The 19,551-nt window shown below is 37.5% G+C and overlaps 1 pseudogene; it reads right to left on the bottom strand.

Annotated features, from left to right (window-relative positions):
- Positions 1–19,551, bottom strand: part of LOC102486754 (nuclear autoantigenic sperm protein-like) — a 453,231-nt pseudogene that overhangs the window by 3,033 nt on the left and 430,647 nt on the right.

The raw sequence follows: 19,551 nt of genomic DNA, 5'->3' as shown, positions 1-19,551 counted from the left end.
GAGGAATCACTGGAGAAATGTGTCTATGAAATGTACGTATTTTGATATTTCTGAATTAATATTAATTTCATCCTGTGTAATAAAGATTATATAGGAGTATCTTTATTATAAGAAGTTACAAGCTGCTAAAATATTTGGAGTCGATGTATCATAACATCTGCAGCTTTCAAATTTTTTCAACAAAACACACATATATATAGAAACAGAGAGTAAGAGAGGCAAAAATCATAAAAACCAGTGGATCTTATGAAGAGTATACATACAGTTGTTCAATTTGTTCAATTTTCAAAATGAAAAGTTGGTTAAAATAATGAAACTAATTTCTACCACAGTTGATTGGGGACGTAGAAGGGAAAATATATATTGTTCATAACCAAATGTCCCAAATATTCCCTTTATTAATTTTGTTTATTCACCCTATTCCTTCTCCCTACTACAGCTACCACTTACTTTAACCCTCTCATTTTCTCTCTCCTCTTCCTCTCCCTTCTACTTTTACTCCCTTTATTAAGCACTTATCAAATTCTCTTTTTCTTTCTCTCTTTCTTCATGCACACACACACACACACACACACACACACACAAACACATATTCCTTACAAAATTCATCCAGATTTCACACTGCCCTATACAAAACAAAAGCTAGAACATTTGCCTAACAGGTACAATATAACATGACACTCCATATTTTTTTTTGAAGGGGTTGGGTTGACAAGGAGAAGAAACTGCTGTGTTCATCCCTGACACCAAGCTACAACAAGAAACTATAGGTAAGAAAAGGTTTTGATTTCTCACTGTCATGTTCAGCCCCAAACCTTTTGTAACTCTATTGGAAAATTTGTGAGAATCATTTGAGGGAAATTTGAAGACTGAGATGGTTACCCTTCAAACACTGCCAGGCCCCTGACCACCTGGATTAGAAACAAGTGTAGTCTAAAAGTTTGCCCTAGCAGGGCCAGCAGGTTACATAGTGGTTATGGCTCTGGCTGACCACAGTTTAAGTCCTGACCCTGACAAGTTGAAAATCACCCTGGCAGCATGTATGTGCATGCCCAAAATCCCAGGCAGAGAATGGAGGAGAAGGGACCAAGGCATGGTCATTCGCCAAGGAGTGACTTCTCACTTTCCCTCTATCTCTGTTTCTCTCCAGGAAGCACTTGTGCCCTATGGGGAAAAAAAAAAAAAAAAAAACTTAAAAAAGAAAAAAAAAAACCCACAGTTTTCCTAAGTAACAAAGCCAACAAGAAATTGATTAAAAATATAATAGATTCAAGAAACTCCAAAAGTACAACACTGAACCCAAAATAGTATAGAAATTATTAAAGCCTCATTTGTGTCAAAAGATCAGAATGATATATGCTCAGGGATATCTCTTAATTCTGTCTGCATTGAATAATGTCTACATAGAGGGGAAAAAAGTCACTTTATGGGGCCAGCAGGTGACATAATAGTTAAGGTTCTGGATCCCACATGGCTGATGGCAGTTTGACTAGTGGACCTGTCGGTTTGAAAGTCATGCCGTGTGTGTGTGTGTGTGTGTGTGTGTGTGTGTGTGTGTGCCCCAAATCCCAGAAGAATGAAAGAGAAAGAACTGTGGTATGGTTATGCCCCCTCAGAGGGTGATTTCTCACTTTCCCTCTCTTTGTCTCTCTCTGACAAGTGCACATGCCCTATTGCAAAACCTAAAAAAAAATGTTTTATAAAGCAACCTCATTGTGGGCAAAATGTAATGATTAGGAAAGACTGTAGAAAATGGCATAATGGTTACATCACCGGACTCCCATGCTGTTGACCGCGGTCCAAGTTCTAGACCCAGTAGCTTAAAACTCACACGGGGCATGTGTGCGTGTGTGCCCAAGATCCCGAGAGGAGAATGGAGAAGGGATTGTGGTGTGGCCATCCCTTTCCCCTAGGACAATTTCTTGCTTTCTGTCTCTCTGGCAAGTGCACCCGCCCTGTGGCAAAAATTTCTCTTTAAAAAGAAGAACAAACAGGAAGGGCTATGTAGTCTAAAGATGTTTGGTTAAGAAACTACTAGACCCTAGAGTCAGAACTTTAGTGATAAACTAAGTTTACCACAAGCTTAGTTTGCCATGTTCTTTTTTCCCAAATAATAGTCAGTACGGCTAGTACATAAATAGTGAAGAGTTTCAGATGATAATGTTTGTATTTAAGATATCCATATTTGTAGTCATGGCACCCATAGGGTCATGCAGAGAGTTAGAAATTATTTTCTGCCTCTGCAATGCTAGACTTCTTTTGAAACCATCTCACTCATATAGAGAAAGAAAAGGCAATGAATAACAGTTGTCCTTTAATAAATCCAAATTTGCAGAGTTCATGAGCCAAAGCCTTCATATGAAGTACAAAGTACTCAAAGCTATGGGCGTCTCCTTACATTTCTGGTACAAACATTTCTTGCAAATTATTATTGTGATGTAATGCAAAAGGTATGTCCTAAAGGAGCAAATCCTGGCTGATTTAAGGACTGATTATTATTGCTCTTCATTTTCAGTGTTTATGTGATCATGTTTGCCTGTCTATTCTGTTATAAAGTTGCATCAATGTGGCTAAAGAAATATTTGTAGAGCAGGTGATGCAGTCAGCACCCAATCCAGATAATGACAATTGTGTAAATCAATTAGCAAAAAGTTTAGGCAGTCAGAATGTAGCAGATAAGTCACATACATACTAAAAACAACCAAACTAGTGGCCAGCAGGTGACATAGTGGCTAAGGGGTTGGACTCCCACATGGCTGACAGCAGCTCAAGTCCTGGACCTGGTGGCTTGAAAATCATGCCAGGTGTGTGTGCATTTGTGCCCAAAATCCCGAGAGGAGAATGAAGGAGACAGGACTGCTGCATGGCCATGACCCTGGGGGCTGTGAGTGATTTTTCCCTCTCTCTGTCTCTCTCCAGCAAGCACATGTGCCCTACAAAAAGAAAAAATAAAGACCTAAAACAAACTAAAAATTAAAATAAGATAGAGGAACCTAAGTGTATAAAAAATAAGTGTAAAAGAAAATCATCATTGATTACTTCTAACTAGAGTTGAATGTTTTCCAAGATACTTATTAGGGGAAAAAAATTCCTGTTATTTAAAATAATAATGTCCCCAAGGAAAAACAGTGATGCCTTTTTTCCTATTAATAATTAGAAATATGATGGAGAAAATTACTAGAAAGTTTTTGGAGCTAGCCTGCTGAAAGACATTTGAACTAAGATTTTTTCCAGTAATATGCTTACTTTAAAGAGACGTTTATCAAACAAACTTAGGTGAAGAACTATATTAATAAGGCTAATGTGTTCATCTAAAAATGTTCCAATCTCCAATTTATTACAGAAATAAATTGAGAAAAATTACTCTCTAAGTAAAAGTCACTGTGCTTTTGGAATCCAAAAGCTGTAATTCTGCGTTTTAGAGCACAGCTTGCCACATTTGTAGTCAGGTTAGCTAACATGTCTCTAATGCAGCAATTAGCAAAATGCATTTGAGGAAATGCAGAAAGCATGACAAAGGATCATAAAATGTGTTAAAATTGTTTGAATTTCAAACAGTGTACATTTAACACATTTTCATGACATCAACTGTTTTGTGATCGAACATTTATTAAATCAGATGACAATAAAAATGTGAAGGCTGTGGTTTATTGCACTAGAACTGCATATACTAGGAGCGCAAGTCTCAAGAGATGCTACAATAACAAAGTGTTGTTTCTATGGTCACGTATGGGAGGAATTCTGGGCTCTCAGCTGCAGGACCCAAGAGAGTCAATTTCTCAGCATGTAGAGCTCCAGGAGGAGCTTGGCTATAAAAGCCTTTTCTTGCAGCCTCTTCAGGGAATTGTGCTTTGAGGGCAATCACTTTGGAAATTTCTTTCTTGGATGACAGTAGGCTTTTTATACTGGTCACTGAAACTGTGAATGTGGATGATGTAGTAGTTTCCTAGGACCTCCATAACAAAGCACTATAAACCAAGTGCTTTAAATAAGAGAAATTTATTATTTCACAATTCTGGATCCTACAAGTCTGAGATCAAGATGTCAGTAGGTCCATGTTTCCTCGGAAGATGCTAGGGAAGGATCTGTTCCAGGATTACCTTTCAGCTTCTGGAAGTTCCTTGACTTACAGTTGCAAAACTCCAACCCTCCCTGAAGTTCTCCCTGTGTGCTTGTCTCTGTTCTAATTTTCATTTTACAAGAAAGGACACCAGTCATTTTGGCCTACTCAAGTATGACCTCATCTTAACTAATCACATTGGCAACAACCCTATTTCAAAATAAGGTCACACTCTGAGGCACTGGGGGACTTCAACATATGAATTTTGAGGGAAAACAATTCAATTTTGTAGAAGGAATATGATAACCTAGGGCTTTGTGGGAGAAAAAAGCAGCAGTCCTCAGTCTCAGCACGAGAACATGTGGGTACGTGGTAAAAATGGAAAGGCAAAAAAACAAAACAAACAAACAAACAAAAACAAAAACAAACAAAAAAATGGAAGGCACGCCACAGGTATCTGTTCTTAACAATAGCTTGAAAATAGGAGTTTGTCTTTTTATGTAAATTAAACAGTTAAAAGTTTATCTCTATAATCACGTTATTCTCCCATGTTTGCATCTCTGATGGTCTTACTAGAGGGGCAGTGAAAATGGGCAGTTACTGGTACATCAAAAATGCCACAAAAATAGCAGGCCAGACTCCTAGGAGCAGATCTTGCACAGTGTCATTTGTCATATACACACGGTAGAAAATAGATTGATCTTTGCTGGCAGAGATAAAGACCTAGCTCCTTAGTTTAGAATGCAAAGCTGACATTTGTGACTCCAATTTACATCCTATTAGCACAGATTATACCCATCTCTACATACTGTGTCTTAACCTATGCCTTTAGTTATGTAGTCTCTCTGCATAGACTAACTTCCTGATCCTCTAAGACAACTCCTACTCATCCATCAAATTCAGTTCAAGGTCACCTCCTTTAAGGACACCGCCAAGTACTTTATCTGATTCTCCACTGGTGTTTCCATAGCACTTTATCCATGAATCTATTATTGTACTTACAAAAGTGTTTGAAATATGTATGTTGGCCTCCCTAGAATAGAAGTTGTGTGAGGACGGAGATTATGTCTTATTTATAATTCTACCTCCAAGTCATAATAAAATGCCTGGCCTCATATGTAATGAGTAAACAATATAAAATTAAAAGGAATAATAAAAACAGTTTCAAACCAACACTGCTAAGCAGTCAACATTCATTAGAAGCATGCTTCATCCTATATCCTTAGAGTCATTACCTATACCTTAACCAAATGCAGCTGATCCTCACTATTTGCAGATTTGGTATTTCAGAATGCACCTATTCAGTAAAAACTGTGTGTACTTCCAAATAACTAATTGTGGTGCTTTCACAGTCACTCTCAGATGTGCACAGAATGGTGAAAAATATGATTCTCCCTTTATGTCCCAGCTCAGGTCAAATGAGGCAACATTCTGCCTTCCTATTTCAACTCTCTTACTATAACAAGTGTTTTTTCCATAGTCTATTTTGTAGTGTGCTTTTCACATATCTTTGGATTTGGTAGATAGCTTTGCTGATCTGAAAGTTCCCCCACCATACTGCTGAAGTTGTCTAGTGTTCTGAAGTGCAAGAAGGCTGTAATGTGTCTCATAGAAAATAACACATGTTGGGACCAGCAGGTAGCATAATAGTTATGTAACTGGACTCTCATGTAGTCAACTGAGATTCGAGACTGGACCTGGCAGCTTATAACTCATGTTGGATATCTGTGTGCACTCAAAATCCTGGGAGGAGAATGGTGGAGAAGGGATTGTCATGTGGGATGCTTTCTTCTTCCTGTCTCTGTCTTTCTGACGAGCACATGTGCCCTACAGCAAAAATGTCTCTCAAAAATAATTTTTAATTGAAAATAAAAACTAACAGAAAATAACACATGTTTAAAGAATCTTTGTTTGGACATGAGTTACAGTGCTATTGGCTATGAGCTCAATGTTAATAAATCAACAATATATATTAAATAAGTCGTCCAAACAGATGCACGAAAAAAAAAAAAAAAAAATACAAAGTTATATATTGATTGATTGTGACCAGAAGCTCCTAGAACATGAACCTTGTGTTTCCCTTAGGAGCAATCATTCAGTATCAGCTAATTAAGTGTCCCCTGTGATTTTGCATGTGACTGAGGCACTAGCCAGAACTACTGTGATTAGCTGGAAGCAACTTTGGTGCTATCAAGTCAGTTTCACTCTAAATATTTCACTCAAAATAGTTCTGCTAAGTCATGGTTCACTTTACCATTATAAAAAAAAAATTTGGGGGGAACCAGCAGTTAGCGTAATGGCTATGTCGCTGGACTCCCACGTAGTTGACCGCGGTTCATGTCCCCGACCCGGTGGCTTAAAACTCACACCGGGCGTGTGTGCGTGCGTGCCCAAGATCCCGAGAGGAGAATGGAGGAGAAGGGATTGCGGCGTGGCCATCCCCCCTGGGGGGTGATTTCTCGCTTTCTGTCTCTATGTCTCTCTCTGTCTGTCTGGCGAGCGCACGCGCCGTACAGTGAAAATCTCTCCAAAAAAAAAAAAATTTTTTTTGAAAAGATACCACTGTCATACAAAAGAAAGGTTAGTGGTGTTTCTTTGTAGTGATCTTAATATATTCTATTGAGTTACAAATGAGATATTCTAGTGTGTATGTTGTCATATCTCTAAGTAAGAGCTGTTTCTTCCTAGCTCCTTCTATGACTGACCAGAAAATTTTCTGGGCCATATGTTTATATTGAAATGTTCAGTTTAGCTCTTCATTACATGTGCTGTGTTTTAGTAATTTCAAAAAGATTATAAGACACTAAAAAAGCTACTGTAGGGACCAGCAGTTAGTGTAATGGCTATGTCGCTGGACTCCCACGTAGTCTATCTCGGTTAACAAATGGGAATTTAGTTTCTGATAAAGGTAGCATTTCAAATTAGTGAATAAAAGATATATTCTGCAATAAGTGATATCAGAATTGGATAACTTTCTCAGGAAACAAAATAACTGGATCAATTACTCATACTACAACAGATAAATTCCAAGCAGATGAAAGATTCAAATTTTTTGTTTTGTCTAAAAACAAGAAAATCCTAAAAGTAATTTTAAAAAAAACATATGGATAAATTCCTTTATAGCTTAGCTATTAATTCTAAATCCCGAAGTCACAAAAAAGAAAAACTGACTGATTCATAGATTTGACTACATAGATTATAAGATAACCAGTTATCCAATAGGTAAGTTAAAAAAGAATTTGAGGAGATAGCTAAGAAAAAACAGCTCTTACTAAAATGTGAAAGAATATTCAAACTCATTCATGTTAAAAAGAAATGCAGGGACCAGCAGATACCATAACGGTTACATCACTGGATTCCCATGCAGTCCACCACAGTTCGAGTCCCACACCCAGCAACTTCCAACACACCAGGGGCATGTGCATGTGCATGCATGCCCAAAATCCAAGAGGAGTATGGAGGAGAAAGGATTGCAGTGTGGCCATCCCCCCTTGGTAGGGGTGACTTTTTGTTTTCTGTCTCTCTGTCTCTCTCTGTTGAGCACACACGCCCTATAGCAAAAGTCTCTAAAACAAAAAAGAAAGAAAGAAAAAAAGAAAAAACTACTGTGTATTTCATATCAATTTTACAGTCTCGATATTGCCTGACTCAGGTCTCAATGCACAGTACTTGTGTAACAGAAAACTAGTTAAAGGTGTTAAATTATTAACTACTCTTCAAAAAGTAATATCAAATAATCATAACTAGCAAAGTCATCCAGAATTCTACACAGAAAAAAAATTTTTTTTTTAATCTATTCCTCAAGGCTTTTTTTTTTTTTTTGAGAGCTTTTTGCTGTAGGGTGCATTCCCTTGCCAGAAAGACAGAGAGAGACAGAGAGATAGAAAGCGAGAAATCAACCCCCAGGGTGTGGCCACACCACAATCCCTTCTCCTCCATTCTCTTCTCGGGATCTTAGGCACGCATGCACACGTGCCTGGCATGAGTTTAAGCCACCGGGTCCAGGATTCGAACCGTAGTCAACTACATGGGAGTTCAGCGACATAGCCATTACACTAACTGCTGGCCCCTATTCCTCAAGCCTTTTACAACTGTAAAACATATGTAAACATTATGACTTTTTATCACTTTTTGGCTTCTGCTTCTGTACCTAGCTGCATCCCTCCTATACCTTCTGGTGGTTATTTCTTGGCTTCCTTGATTCACACCTTGGTACTCTCCTTAAATGTTGGCATTCCCCAGGGTCCCTTGCTTGGTCTGATTCACTTCTTCTAAAGAATCTCCCTGGACAACATCTACCCACTTCAGTTGTCAATTCCAAAACAGATTATACTCAAATATACATCTCCAGCTTTGGCCTCTTTTCTCCAGGACAAAGAAGAATGTTCCATTTTCACTTATCCATACTTGAACGTATTAACATGTCTAAAAACATCATTTCTCTTTTCTGTAACTTAGATATTTAGAGAAAAACATGGTTAATAACCAATTAAATTTTGCTTTGCGGAGCTGACAGGTGGCTTGGTGGTTGAGGGTGCTGGACTCCCACATGGCTGACTACAGTTTGAGTCCTGGACCTGGCAGCAGCTTGTTCTCTCTCTCTCTCCCTCCCTCTCTCTGGTAAAATTGAAATAAATAAATGAATCAATAAAGTTAAATAAAATATTTTTAAAAAAATTTGCTTTGCTTCATTTCCTACATCCTAAACATTGCTATCTTCATAATTCTATATTCATAGACATTTTATCTCACACTTTTCTTCCATTGTTATTAGTGCTGATCTAGTTCAGAACTTCACTGTTTTCCTGGATTATTACAGTAATCTCCTTCATCTTCTTGACTGTCTAACCAATTCTCTTGCCATTCGAAACTTTTTTTTCCCAAATCATACTGTGCTGAATAGTTCCCATCTGTCCTTTAAAATCTGCTCTCTGCCCTTCTCCACACTTGTCTGTTTCCCTGGAAGCTGAAGAATGTGGAATACAGCAACAGAGTTCCTGTCCTCCAGCTTCCAGTTGGATTTGACAACTGAAAAATGCTAGTAGGAGTTCAAAGGGAAGGCAGAGAAGGAAACCAGGATATCTGTCCCTGATGTCTTTGATCCTCTCTGGTGGTCTTTACACAGCTCTCTCTAGATTTCACCTCATGGTGAAACGTGCCCCAGCCCCAGCTTTAAGTCCTAGAGGCTGCATTTCTTTTGAGTTCCACACATTCTGTCAATAATTTTTACAGAACCTCTTTGTTAAATTTTTCTCAAATTACTTGATTTGAATGTGCCTACTACTTTCTAACTGCTGTACTAACCAGCTATTTGCCAAAACTAAGTTAAATCATCTCACGCCTGTGTTCCAAAGTCTTAGTTTTTTTAATTGTCTAAGTTACAAGCTCTGTACTCAGCTTTCAAAGTTTTCTAGTGTCTCCCTGCCCTTCCTCTCCCTTTATAACCACACACTCCACATTACTGACTTAGGCTCAGCCCACTGAATTTACCGAATTCTCTGAACAACCAACTCTTTTTATGCACTATGCCCAGAAGTTTCTTCTATTTCTTCTCTTTCTAGTGAAGTACTATTTACTTTTTAAAACCTAGTTTAAGATAGTTTTTTAATGACTACTTCTCAATTGAAATAATCCCTTATTTCACCATTCTTCTAAATCTATTGTTACTTATAATCTGCTTTAACCCATTATTTTAGTAATAATTAAGGAATGAGCCATGGATCAATAGTTTTGTAGTTCATGTAAATATGACATGTGTATTACATGCTCCAAAGAATAGCTTTCTGCCTAGGTCAAAGTTTTCCATAGAAAAAGTGGCCTGAGTTGGGTGCTACACACAGCGAAAGTTCTGCTACTCATGCAAAACTGCACTATCCCAACTCAAATAACAACTTCTATGCTATTGGATCTTATCCAAAAATAAGGACATTGAGAGAAAAATGCAGAAGATACAGATGGAAAAATTAAAACAGAGGCTCTATATGTAGTTTTTGATGAGAAAGGAAATCTGAGACAAACATAATTTTTAGAATGACTTCTTGTTATTAGTGGAGAGAAAGCTGAGGACTTGGGCAAGGTTCACAGATGGACCCAAGGTAGAATATTCCCTTATGCTTCAACTCAGTCTGGAAACCTGGGAAAGAAACTTGAGAGCTTTGGCCAAGAGAACCGAGGGATTTCTCCCTTGGTTTTTCTGTGCTGAGAATGTTGAATAAACGTTATCCCAAATTGTTCCAATTACTGACATTCAAATTTCTCTTACCCTCTGTGTCCATAGTCGGATCCAAAGCACAGATACTAAAAAGTGCAAAAGATACTAGTTCTGAGGAACTAGTTTCTATCCAATGCTAGAGTTAAACCCAGATCAAGTTGAGCATGTGGGATATTTTTATATTTAAAAATTTTTTCCATGCATACTTACTAGGACTTACATTACTTAGATGTGAATGATTAAATCTGAGAGTATCTATTCCACACTGAATGATTTCAATGGAGACTAAGAGGCAATTGCAAGTTAGAAAGTATATATACTGAGCTTGTGCAAGAAGGGGCAAAATGAAAAGAAAGGAAAGGAAAACATTCTATCATACAGGTATTTGGAGTATAAGGTGAAATACTGACATTTCAGAACAATAAGAGCATTCACAATTTTAACTTTTTGTCAAACTTTGGTGTCTTTATATACCAAGTTCAAAAAATATTGCTTAAAATCCCTGAAGGGGTGGCCCAACTGCCTAGTGGTTAGGGACGTTAGATTCCACTTCACTGACAATGGTTCAAATCCTGACCCCAGTGTCTTGAAAAATATGCTAAGCATGTGTGTGTATATGTCCCATGTCCTGGTAAAATGGAGAGGTGGAGGAGAAGGTATTGCAGTATGACCACGCCCTCCTGAGAGATGTTCTCTATTTTACTATCTATCACTCTCTGTCTCTCTGACAAACACAGGAGCCCTCTAGTGATTTAACATAAATAAATAAATAAATAAATAAATAAATAAATAAATAAATAAACAAACAAACAAACAAAGCCCTGAAGAAAGTAGCATTTACAGCCACACACAGTGCTCAGTTGGTTATCTGGCTTTTAAACCATACCTTCACGCAAAGGAAATCCTCAACATGGAATGAAGGACTGGGGGACAAAAAGTCTTGGCACTTACTATGAGCATCAATGCCCATCTAGGGGCCAGCAGATGGCGTAGCAGTTTCTTCACTGGACTCCCACATGGTGGACTAGGGTTCAAGTTCTTGACCTGGTAGCTTGAAAATCATGCTGGTCATGTGTGCAGGCCCAAGATCCCTGAAGGAGAAGGGATTGCAGCACAGCCATCTATCCTGGGAGTTCATTTCTCACTTTCTCTGTCACTGCCCGTCTCTGTCTCTGTCTCTCTCACACACACACAATATAAAATATATTTTTATATTTTTAAATATAAAAATATCCCACATGCAAAAACCTCTTAAAAAGAAAAAAAAGAAAAAGCTCATCTAGCATTTCCCTTGAATCAGGCTTTTTCCTAAATAAGAGACATGCGTCCAAGGTTTTGTGGGAATGGTGACAGCATAAATTTCGGACCAAGACAGGGAAGAAAACACACATGCAGAGAGGAATCGTCCCCATTTTACCAATCATGTCCTCACCATCCTTAATTTTGTGGAACTCTTCCTTGCTTTTCTGTGAATTTCTCTTCCCACAATTTCCACAGTTTCCACAACCACAGCCCTTCTTCACTCCCCACCCTGGCCACTGCTGGGAGAACACATGATTAGACTGAAAGCAAACTCAGATGCTAAAGTTAGAGGTTGTCTTTCATAAGAGTGACCCCGTTAGCCCCATTTCTTTAAAATAAGCTTTTTTAAACTACAGGGGAATACCTTTTAGGAAGTAACAACCACAGCTTTAGATGCTTAAAAATGTAAGTCATATTTTGCACAGAATGAGAATTCAGTCAATTGTTATTTGGTATTTATAATTATTTATATAGTTGAGTTTAGAACCACATTACTCAGAAACTTAGATTACATCTGCTCCTTGTAAATAAATTATTAAACTTTCAATTTAGAAGGGAAGCATTTTCTTATAGGATGATATAAAGTATATTTTAATTTGCAGGTATAATTAAGTCAGTTTTATGAATATCAGCTATGTTCACCATCAAATATTTATCCTGAAACCTATTTTATACTACATTTCAAATCCATGCATGATTAATCTAAGCAGTCACCCTCTTGGTTTCTGTAAAGTGTAACTCACGATCTAGTCAAGAGCAAGAACCTCCACGTAGTGTCAGGCAGTACTTTCAGTGGAGTAGAAGTTATTTCCATATTTAAGTTAAAAGAATATAAACACACACTGCTTGGTTACTCTTTTTGCACTTATTAAAAAAAAAGTGGCTTTGTTTTATCAGAAAGAAATTTTGTATTCAAGTTTGTGATAGATTATCCTTGTTTCCCTTAAAATACCATTGCTTTTAATTGTGGTTATAAACAAACTTAAAAGTTCTTTTTTTCTGCCATGGTTGAAATATAAAAACATCATGTACCTTTGTTAACTGCTAAACAAAATGGAATGGTTGACACAGAATATTAAAAGTAGATATAACTGTGTTATACTTTAACTATATTACTATATTAGAAAATGAAATGGCCAGTTTACATTTTTTTCTTTTCTTTTTTTTTCCCCTTAGGTTTTTTGCCATAGGGCATGTGCACTTGCAGAGAGAGATTAAGATAGGTAAAGTGAGAATTACCCCTGGGGGGAATGGCCACACCACAATCTCTTCTCTTCCAGGTTGCTCTTGGGATTTGGGGCACACATGCACATGTACCTGGTGTGATTTCAACCTACCATGTATAGGACTTGAACTGTTGTCAACCATGTGGGTGTCTAGCATCTTAACCACCATGCCACCTGCTGGCACATAAATTTCTTCTTCTAGCATTGATTCCTCTGTTTATAAATGAAAGATTCATACAAAATACTTTCAATTTTAGTCTAGATTAAATACTATATTTTCCAAATTGCTTGAACATGAAAGGCTTACCACCTTCTAAAATTAGTTACATCACAGTCCCTTGAGATGTGAGCCACATTGTACAATGACTGCACTAAAAGCACTACAAATGGTGTCACCGTGACAGCATAATACAACACACATGAGAAAAGTACTAGGCTCACACCCCTGGGTCTCCCCAAGCAAACCAGGATTGCGCACATGCCTATAATCCAGGCTGAGACTGGGGTTGGATCGTGACATGAAGACCGTGGTAGGAGTATCTCTCTTTCTCTCTATTATTCTCTCTCTCCCCTCTTTCTTTCTCTATATATCTCTCTCATTGAAGAAATAAGTGAGTAACTTTAAAAATACAAATATCAATTATTAGCTTGGGTTTATGGAACTAAGCAAAATGCACAAAACAAAGACAATCTCATCAGGGTACAAGACAGAGAGACTAGTAACACTGTCCAAGAAACAGATGTATAAGCTTTTGAAACCATAAATCCTTGCCAGGATTATAAAGATGGGACTGTAGCATCAGAATAAGACCTTTACTTTAAAAAACCAATGTCAAAACTGTTTTTGTTGGCAAAAAAAGGCCAACTTACTACTTGAGGCCCAGCTTGGAACATATATACTTTTTTGGATATGGTGAGACATTCATTACATAGGTAACTGTCAATATTTGCAGAAGAACATTTTTTTTCTGGTTTTAATGAAACTTACAATATCAGAAATTTGTGATAAAGCTGTAACTGCAGAGCACAGTGAGGTGTAGCACCCTTAGGCATGAAGACTCATCGATGATACTTGGCCTCCTCCAGCTAACCCAGAAAGGCCAGTGTACACAAGAACTCAGTGCCATGGAACAAGGACAAGGCTTAGTTACCCAGTTACTCTAGAAGACTCATAATAGCCAGAGAAGAAAATGACCAAGGAAGGCAAAGCCAAGGTTTTGCATTGAGAAGAAAAGACAGTAAAGTCAGAAGGAAGGCCATCACCACACTGTTCACGTGGGTCTCACACACAAGATAATGTCCCTCATTCATTCATCTTAATAAATATTGAGCATTTGCTTTATGCCTGATATCATTCTTGAAGCTGAAGATAGATTGGTGTGCAAAAGGAAGTCTTTGCTCACTCAGAGTTAGCATTCTACTAGGGTCATCTGTATTATCTCAAGGTCATGGGATGTGGGGAAAAGGGCTAAAGTACTGAACAGACCACTGGGAAAGTGGTCAAAGTTAAGAGTGAACATATGGGAGATGACAGAACGTTCTGGTAAAAAAAATTAAAGTCTTTCCCATGGACCTATTTGTTAGTTTGTGCTAAAGGTTTCATAAATTTTAAAATAGAATTGACCCATGATACACGAAAAGTCTTGGGTGGGAACAGATTATTAAATTACATAAGGCACAGAGAGTATCAGATTTCTTTCTGTAGAATATCTATTCTTAAATTTATTGTTATTTAATTTTGATCTTCTTGGAGAATATCTAAAGTCTCTCTTGAAAGCAGTCAGAGGTCATAAGGAATGTATGTGTGAAGATGGTAGTAATAGAAAACAAGGAGTGGATTGTGAAAAGCTTCTTCTCTCTAAAGTCATTCAGATTTATTTTTAAGAACACTATGCAAGGGACCAGCAGATGGTGTAATGGTTACATTGCTATGGATTCCCACATAGTTGACTGCAGTTCAAGTCCCAGATCCAGCAGCTTAAAACATGCCAGGTGTGTAAGTGCGTGTGCATGCCCCAAATCCCAGGAGAATTGAGAGGGGATGATTACTCACTTTCTGTCTCTCTGTGTATTTCCGGCAAACACATGCAGCCTATAGTGAAAATCTCTCTCTAAAAACATAAAATAAAATAAAGAACACTATGCAGGATAAATTTGGCCCAAGGGCTATCAAATTGCCACTTCCACCGTAGTACCATAAGAATCTATGGTGTTTTGGTTTTTTGTTTTTTATTTTTTGTTTTTGCCATAGAGCACATGTACTCACTGGAGAGATAATGACAGAGAGAGAAAGAGAGAGAGACAGTGAGGGAAAGTGTGAAATCCACCCCCGGGAGGGTTGGCCACACCACAATCCCTTCTCCTCCATTCCGCTCCCAGGATTTGGGCACATAGGCACACACACCCTATGTGAATTTCAAGTCACCAGGTCCAGAACTCAAACCATGGTCAGTCATGTGAAAGTACAGTGCTTTAACGAACATGCCACCTGCTGGCCCCAAATTCATGGTTTTTAAAATTACAACCATAGTAATAATCATCCTTAGTCCTAGAAGTATTACATTGCACACCTCATATTTTTGCCACTTGGAATCCTATCAGCCTTCCTTTCATAATCATAACCTATTTTTGGATGGCAACCAATCCATCCCCTATTATCTGACCACATGCTGCCACACCCCAGGAGGAAATGGGACATTTTAAGATAAGCCAAGTGAAGCATTACAATTCCCCAGAAAGGATGATTGGTTTTCTCATAAGCACATGACTCAATCAGACCTATTGAAATGCAATATTTGTTTTTGGAAAATAGATTTTTGCTTTTCATGTCTGAAGTGAAAACAAGTTACTATAAGATCTCAGGCTTTACCCATCATCCTAGGACCATGAAGGTAGAGCCTTTCTAAATGAATAGCATCAGAATTTGCAGAGCTTGATTGTCATGGGAACATCATTATGGCATAATTCCCTAAACTTTGAAGTAGAGAGCACGGTCTAGATCAGTGACCTTTAACTTTTTCTACCCACACTGATGAATAAATATGTATATTCAGGGGTGAGGCAGCAACAGAAACGGCCTGTTATCAGTGGAAATTTTATTTACGATTTATGTTTTATTTTAAATATAGGCATTTTTTAAATTTTCATGTTTATTTTAATATAAAAATAATCTTCAAGTAAGAAATGGTATTCCAGGAAGATGGGAGCCAGGTGCTTATTTTCTAGCTTCATTTTTACCCTTGATACTTCGTTCTTTCTCTGGAGGTATTAAGAAACATGGGACAAGGCTATTCACAAAGAAATGCCTATTGTTAGAAATCTAAACATTTGACCTTAAAGATACCCTTTAACAATTTATAAGTAAAAGAATCATATTATTGAATTTCCCTATAAAGCATTAACAAATAAGTATCCCTTGAAAATTTAACAAAATCGCTATCTTCCCTCCTACTTCTCCCCATCTCTACCATTCATGAACTACCACTTCCCTTCCCCTATGGTGGCCATTCAAATTACATATGAATTGGAAGTTGCTACTGTGCTAGCAAACATAAGCAGTTCTACCTCTTTTCATCCAAGTTGCAAATTTATGATTCAAGTTTTGGTTTTTTCCTTTTTTAAACTCCTTAGGCTTTCACAAGTTAACAGACTGTTTCACCCACTTTATTCTCATCAAAAGACATTTCAAAGGAGCTAGTATATAAAGCAACTTCTTAACCCCATGAGGGTTTTATTCGAAAGTGCCCAGCTCTGAGAATGAAACGAATCTGGACATTTTCAGGCAAACTGCCATCTAAAAACCTGAAGACATTCTGCTAACTTGAGGAGTAATTGTGGAAACAGCATGTTACAGAGACTCTGAAAAGTAATCCTGGATTTTCCAGTCAATGTACATTTGCTGAGACATTCAGCTCTCCCCAGGCAGAAGTCAGAATGTTTATAGCTTTCAAATTCACTGTTTGTAAATGGAAAGCTGAGCTCAAAAATTATAATCACTGATTAAGCTGTTGTTTTTTGCCCAACACTGGGGAAAAAGAATAAAACTAGTGGGTTCCCTCATACTGAACCATAAACACATGTTATGTTATGTGTAATAAATTCCCAAACATTGCAAAGGGAAGAAGGAGGGATGTAATAGAATATTTTGAGCAAAAAGTTAAGAGTCTGTCTAGTTAGCATATCAAGTTAAAAATTTTAAAAAATTGATACGAGTACTATACTATGTGCCACATGTTAGTATCATAGAATATTAGAACTCGAAGGAGTTTAGAGGTTACCCAATCAAATTCCCTGTTCACAAAGGGGAAAACTGAAAAGCAATAAGCAAAGTGACTTAGAGTTGTATTGACAATTATTATCAACGTAGATAACAGACCTATTCTAATGCTTATTTCTAATGCAGCAGTTTTATTACATAAAGAAACATACAGCACATACCTGATATTAACTACTATTCTGTGTCATGTATCGCACAGATCATATAACACCATTTTGAACACTGTGAGTTCTTTTACTAACTTCACCATCATAGACCAAACATTTAGTCAATATATTCATCTGACATTTTGCTTATGGGAACTACCTTACCCTACCTCATACCTATGAAGGAATGTCTTTAGATAGATAGATAGATAGATAGATAGATAGATAGATAGATAGATACAGATATATAGATATAGATGGGTATAGATATAGATAAAATTTTACTGAGCCAAGAAGAAAAAGATGAATTATCGGCTAGGAGAATAAGCAGTAGTCAGAGTGGAATAGCCATCTTTTCTAGTTTTTAATATTTGATGCTTTCACACCTTGAGAATTTGTAAACCTGGTGAGACTGGCCCTCCAAAGCTCTCCATTTCCCAGAGATAGTAAAAGACTTGCCTACAAGCACACCTTCATATGCAAACCAACCAACCTTGAGCCCACACTACAACCACCTTCCTTATCTAGCTCATACTGTGAGCCACTATCCATCTGCCCTAATCACAGCATGGCCAGACAATTAGGGGAATTCTCCAGATCCTGTAACCTACTAAAATTACTCTGCTTACCCTGCCTTGCCAGTCCCTTACCCGAGAAACTATAATAAAAGTTCTTGCCATAGTTTCCTCTGTAGTCTCTGCCTCCTGATGGATCCTGGGGGCTTCCCATGAGGCACTTGTGTGGCATGGCATGCCCCTTCTCTGGAAAACATTGAGTAACAAACTATCTCTTCAGTGCAATTATCTCCTGCTCTGTTGGCCTCACCATATCTGAAAAATAATAATAAAACCTGCATTTTGCAACGTTAAGGTCAAAAGCCAACAAAACTAAGAATACCAAAATCAGAGACGGATTTGAAGTAAGCAAGAGGAACACATAAGTCACAAGTAGGAACAATGTAAGCAGAAGTCTGGCTCAGGAAAGAGTCAGGCAAGCTTATAAGTGTACCTTTGGTGCCCTGCTAATATAGGAGAATTATCTCAAAGTGACACAGAAACAATTTTTTCCTGAACACACTGCTTAGTAAATGGCACGTGAGCACTTTAACATTCCTAGACACAGACTCACTAGGTAGTGTTCCCATGACCAGTGTCCTAGTTCCAATCCAAAGCAGAATGTCAAAATAGCTTCTTAGTCATTTCCCTGCTTTCCTTTCTCCTGTCTTTAATTTTCCACTTTTTCTAAATCACAGCTGGCAATGTTCATAAAATTCTTCCATAGTTCTTCATGTCTTTCTTAATTAAATATTGATCTGTACCCTTACATTCAAAACTTTATTTTATTTTTATTTTATTTTTATTTCATGTTCTTTTATACATTCAATCATGTTATTTAGCTTACAAAGTGAATATTACAACGTGTGTATTTCTCCCTAGTTCAGTTGATAATACTACAAAATTATCTTCAACAGATAATACCACATTTCTTTATCCCATTAATGCTTTGCCTCTCTATTTTTCTTCTAAATGTCCTTCCTCAGACTCTACTTTTTCAACCACACTATATCTGGTATTCACAACCATTTACTGTGTTTCCATATCCTTTAGTCAATCACTTTCAGTCACAGAGTGCGGACACTCGGTATGTATTAAGTGGGGACATACAATGTCTCTCCTTCATAGCCTGGCTTGCTTCACTCAGCAGTAAATATTCCACATTCATCCACTTTCTATCAAAATCCAGGGTCTTGTTGTTTTTTGTGGCTGAATAGTATTCCATAGAGTATATGTGCCACAGTTTTTCTATCCATTCATCTGTTCATGGGCACATAGCTTCTCAGGGTAGCAAAAAGACGTCATCTCTAGTCTTTTTGCAACTAGCTGTGACCCTGTGAGAATTTTTGATCAACAGGATGTTGAAAGAGATGATGTAAATATGTTACAAGATATACATTAAAGGCAAGTTCAGGCTGCTTCTCCCTTTCTTCCACCCTGTTTTAAAACCTGATGCAATGGCTATAGGTACAGTGTAGACCAGGAGAATAAAAATTATTCCCTAGGAATGTCATTGGAGATATCTCAAAGTAGCCTGAATTCCATACAATTACTGAGCACCACACAAGTCCTAATCTCCCCAAATCCTAATGTTTACGTGAGAAAGAAATAAATGTCTATTTAAACCACTATTATTTTGGCTCTCTATTACATTCAGCAAAACAAATGGCAAAAACTTTTACTTCTTACATATTTACTGATGAGTAAAGGGAAAGCTAAAAAAGAAAAAAGGAAATGATTAAAATGAATTTTGATGGACTTACAGATTAAGTATAA

Source organism: Tupaia chinensis, unplaced genomic scaffold (assembly GCF_000334495.1).
Source record: "Tupaia chinensis unplaced genomic scaffold, TupChi_1.0 Scaffold000402_1, whole genome shotgun sequence".
NCBI lineage: Eukaryota > Metazoa > Chordata > Mammalia > Scandentia > Tupaiidae > Tupaia > Tupaia belangeri.
The sequence above is the reverse complement of the archived record's forward strand: the minus strand, read 5'-3'. Positions and strand labels throughout refer to the sequence as shown.